At 41.9% G+C, this 5,000-nt stretch overlaps 3 non-coding genes across 3 annotated transcripts in view; all 3 read right to left on the minus strand.

The window, feature by feature from the left end:
- The window catches only part of LOC149092661 (large subunit ribosomal RNA), a 4,168-nt gene extending 3,480 nt beyond the window's left edge, over positions 1 to 688 (minus strand). Inside the window, exon 1 of the ribosomal RNA XR_016200719.1 lies at positions 1 to 688. This exon is cut by the window's left edge and continues 3,480 nt beyond it. This is a non-coding gene — a ribosomal RNA (large subunit ribosomal RNA).
- A 476-nt stretch (positions 689 to 1,164) lies between these two features.
- Positions 1,165 to 1,319, minus strand: LOC149092662 (5.8S ribosomal RNA). Its single transcript, XR_016200772.1, has one exon. It is a non-coding gene; the product is annotated as a 5.8S ribosomal RNA (ribosomal RNA).
- Positions 1,320 to 1,806: 487 nt separating this feature from the next.
- On the minus strand, positions 1,807 to 3,976 carry LOC149092663 (small subunit ribosomal RNA). Its single transcript, XR_016200707.1, has one exon. It is a non-coding gene; the product is annotated as a small subunit ribosomal RNA (ribosomal RNA).
- Between the last annotated feature and the right edge of the window lie 1,024 nt (positions 3,977 to 5,000).

Consider the following 5,000-nt stretch of genomic DNA (forward strand, 5'->3'; position numbering starts at 1 on the left):
ACAAGAGTTTTGCACTCTCCTTCACATTGGTCGTGGTTTGAGCACGAGAGTTGAGAAAATGCACTCCTCATGCACATATTGCACTCCTCCTATCAATACCAAGATCCAAGGGCAGGCTAAAAGTTACCCCTTAACCTACTGATCTTGGAACGCTGTAAAGCATTCTTAGCACTGAATAGAAAAAGGCAACAATACACAAGAGGAGCTGAGTTCTCCTCTCAGCTACACTTCGTGGTTCTATCCGTTTCTCTACAAGCGGTTTCACGTCCTTTTGAACTCTCTCTTCAAAGTACTTTGCAACTTTCCCTCACGGTACTTGTTTGCTATCGATATTACCATCGTATTTAGTCTTAGGAGGAGTTTACCTCCTAATTTGGATTGCACTCTCAAGCAATCTGACTCTATCCGCGACTAAAGCCAGTAATCGATATTCCATTAACCAAGATCTGCCACCGGCCTAGAACCGTCTCTGGGAAGAGGGCCCTTGTCAGAGGGACTTGCAGATTTAGTTGAAATAATCGTGACTCTAACCATTACGCAGCACCGCTTTCCACCTTTCAATGGAAAACCTTTGCGCCGGACTCATCCCTTTTCACTCGCCGTTACTCAGGGAATCTCATTTGATTTCTTTTCCTCCGCTGAATTATATGCTTAAATTCGGCGGGTAACCTCACCTGATCTGAGATCAAAAATATTGATTAAGTTGATTAATGTTTATTTGTGTTGTTTGCAAGCAAGCAACGTAAATCTACTTTAATGTTTGCACAAATTTTGCCTTTGCATTACTTCTTAGGTCTGCTTTAACAGAATGAAATAGCTACTATTTGTACGATTTATACAAGTGCAAGAAGATTCATCAGTTAACAGGTTAGTTGATCACCATAGTTATCTGCAATACGACTTTAGCGTCGTCAGATAGGCGACTAACCTTAGAATCTCATGCTAGTATCTATTCATATATACTGCTTGCAGAGATGAAATATGCATTGTACACAAAATTTATCATGTGAAACAAGTAGATTTGAGATTCTCCTTACTAAATTGCAACGAATTGCAATTAAGAAAAGGAATAAAACATCAAGATTCATGCATATAAATATACAATCCTCTCAAAAATATGCATATATGGTAGTATGCAAGTGTTTTGTTGATTATTTTACATCTCAACTCTCAGACAGATGTGACCTCGGAAAAGACCCGAAAGCCGCAATGTGCGTTGGAAGCTCAAGTGCTCGGCGTGTCCTGCAATTCGCACCGATTATCGTAGCTAGCTACGTTCTTCATCGATTGGTAATTCGAGTGATCCACCGCTTGAAGATGTATCTTTGCCACCGTGGGACTTTTAATAAGTATCCTAAATCTGCATTGAGAGGGTTTGAAAACAATTGTATGCAGTTTATAAAAACCATAGTTGTCTTTACTTAGTTAGGCGAAGAAGTGTAAAACTTCCTTCTTTAAACCTTGCCGTCAGCATAAGCTGAAGACTTGATCAGGTACCAAGTATGTAGCAAGACAGGCTTTTCATTATAAACTACAATTGTTTTGCAAAAGAAATTATGGCTATCGTTAGATAACCCTCACTCTTTGTTGCATTGGATAATGAAAGATGGATGTATGAATGAACGAATGTAATGCAAATTAGAATCATGTTGCAATGGCTAAATGTTTGCAATAAACATTCACAATTGCGACTCTAATGCAAATACAATTCAATTGCATTCACCATATTAGCATCTACAATATCACTATGCAGAGTGTTTGATTGTTTGAAGGTTGTATTTCTCTTATAATAAGAGGGTAATACGTTAATGATCCTTCCGCAGGTTCACCTACGGAAACCTTGTTACGACTTTTACTTCCTCTAAATGATCAAGTTTGAACATCTTTCCAGCACAATCCGACCACTAGTTTCCCAATGGTCTGGATTGACCAGTCCGAAGTCCTCACTAAATCATTCAATCGGTAGTAGCGACGGGCGGTGTGTACAAAGGGCAGGGACGTAATCAACGCAAGCTAATGACTCACGCTTACTGGGAATTCCTCGTTCATGGGCAATAATTACAATGCCCAATCCCCATCACGAAATGGGTTCAAGCGGTTACCCACTCCTTTCGGAGCAGGAAACAGTATGCACGATGACCACTTCAGTGTAGCACGCGTGCGGCCCCGGACATCTAAGGGCATCACAGACCTGTTATTGCTCTGTTTCGTGCGGCTGCGAGCGCCGCTTGTCCCTCTAAGAAGTCCTTACAGTGCTACAGCATCCTTACCCTAGCCAATTCTGTAGGCTAATAGCAGCAGAGCCCTCAACAGCCGAAACCATCAAGAGATACTACCACCCACAGGTTGACTAAGGGGGAGTACTGCAGTGTAAACTGCAAGTCTATTTAGTAGGCTAGAGTCTCGTTCGTTATCGGAATTAACCAGACAAATCACTCCACCAACTAAGAACGGCCATGCACCACCACCCACTGAATCAAGAAAGAGCTCTCAATCTGTCAATCCTCTCAGTGTCCGGGCCGGGTGAGTTTTCCCGTGTTGAGTCAAATTAAGCCGCAAGCTCCACTCCTGGTGGTGCCCTTCCGTCAATTCCTTTAAGTTTCAGCTTTGCAACCATACTTCCCCCGGAACCCAAAAACTTTGGTTTCCCGGAAGCTTCCATTCGAGTCATGAAATTAGTTACTCAGAATGATCGCTGGTTGGCATCGTTTATGGTTAGAACTAGGGCGGTATCTGATCGCCTTCGAACCTCTAACTTTCGTTCTTGATTAATGAAAACATTCTTGGCAAATGCTTTCGCTGTAGTTTGTCTTGCGACGGTCCAAGAATTTCACCTCTAGCGCCGCAATACAAATGCCCCCGTCTGTCCCTCTTAATCATTACCTTGGATTCTTAAGACCAACAAAATAGAACCAAGGTCCTATTCCATTATTCCATGCAAGATCATTCAAGTTAAGGTAGTGGTACGCATCATATAGATGGTTGACCATACCGTTTTTAGGCACCTCTTTCGAGGTTTTGGACGCCTGCTTTGAGCACTCTGATTTTTTCAAGGTAAAAGTCTCGATCGCTTGAATCAACACTCGGTAAAGAGCATTGATAGCAAATATCGAGCAATTTTCTGTCTAAACACTATGAATGTAACCACCAGGAAAGAGGAATGAAGGTTCAAGCAAGCATCCGTAGACACAAGCAAGAAACCTAACATCACCATCTAACCCTTTAATCAGTGGACCCCATAGGTTCGACTGAAATCCAACTACGAGCTTTTTAACCGCAGCAACTTTAATATACGCTATTGGAGCTGGAATTACCGCGGCTGCTGGCACCAGACTTGCCCTCCAATAGATCCTCGTTAAAGGATTTAAATTGTACTCATTCCAATTACGGGGCCTCAATAGAGTCCCGTATTGTTATTTTTCGTCACTACATCCCCGTACTGGGATTGTGTAATTTGCGCGCCTGCTGCCTTCCTTAGATGTGGTAGCCGTTTCTCAGGCTCCCTCTCCGGAATCGAACCCTAATTCCCCGTTACCCGTTACAACCATGGTAGGCGCATAACCTACCATCGACAGTTGATAAGGCAGTTGCTTGAGGGATACATCGTCGGCTCAGAGGCCATACGATTTGCTCAGTTATTCAGAGTCATCACAAGAAATGCAACCGAAGTTGCTAAGATCCCCACTGCTAGTCCTTAGACAGCGACCGAAATCACTGAACAGGGTTCTAGGTGAATAAGAATCATTGGTCTTGTACTAATAAATGCGATCCTTCCGTCAGCAAGCTGAGGTTGGAACACTTGTTCATGTATTAGCTCTAGAATTACCACAGTTATCCATGTAAAAAAGAATATCCGAGGAACCGTAACTGATTTAATGAGCCATTCGCGGTTTCACTTTATAAACAGTATGTACTTAGACATGCATGGCTTAATCTTTGAGACAAGCATATGACTACTGGCAGGATCAACCAGGTAACTTGATGTTTTAGCAAAGTAAAATGCTAAACAAGTTGTTTTTGCAGCTATAAATACGATATCCTCAGCTAACAACCAGCAAGTGGATGTTAACTTTAACGAGGTATCGAGATTTATGTCGTGCATTAAGATGATTCTGCAGAAAACTCTTTAGAATCCATCTTCTTCCACTAAAATGTGCAAGCACATCTAGCAGGAGTAACCATTGCTGGGTACGTTTGCAAGTCAACTAAACAGCATAGTATTATAACCGCTTGATACCAATTTCTTGGATCAATCTGCGGTCTGCTTTGCACAAGCAGAGCTCAATACTAATACTGCTCACTCTGTTGAGTGACTAGTTTGAACATATATGCAAGATATGAAGTCTGATAGCATTAAAGCCCAACTCTCATAGATATTGTCAGTCGTACCAAGGAAGACCTTAGGTCTTGCAGGTACTCTACCTTTGTATAATAGTGTGTGGTGATAAGATGATTGACGATCCAAACCCATTCAGGCCCGTCTCTTCAACCACCAAACATCAACAGAATAACAGGAATAGATGCGTGAACAGCTACAGTCTGGACCATACCACTGCTTGATGCATTGACTTATCCATAACCGTAGACAATCACTTACCTCCCCATCAACTACTGATGGTTGCTTCTCTCAATTCAGCAACTACACTCACCACATATAACACAATAAATCTGGTTGTGATCTAAAACCTCTTTTTCTGAAAATTAGACTAAGTCCGTGTCTATTTTTGACACCCAATAACTTTTGAACCATAAGGTCAATCGCGATCATGTTTTTCGGGGTAATATCCCAGTAGTGCCGACTATCGCATGCGCTTATTAATGACCTAAATTACTAAACGCAAGTGGCCTAAAATCGCGCCAATTCGAACATTCTCATTGCTTTTATGGGCTCAACCATTAAAGGCGATTTCCTCTGGTACCAACAGCACGAACTCGATCAAAATTACGCAATCATTAGTTGACCTAATGCTGATAATGTCCAAAAGATTTGGTACCGTGAA

The sequence above is a fragment of the Tetranychus urticae genome, unplaced genomic scaffold, assembly GCF_039701765.1.
Source record: "Tetranychus urticae isolate SD_2017Ah unplaced genomic scaffold, NJAU_TeUrti_SD_1.0 Scaffold_7, whole genome shotgun sequence".
NCBI classification, from domain to species: Eukaryota; Metazoa; Arthropoda; class Arachnida; order Trombidiformes; family Tetranychidae; genus Tetranychus; species Tetranychus urticae.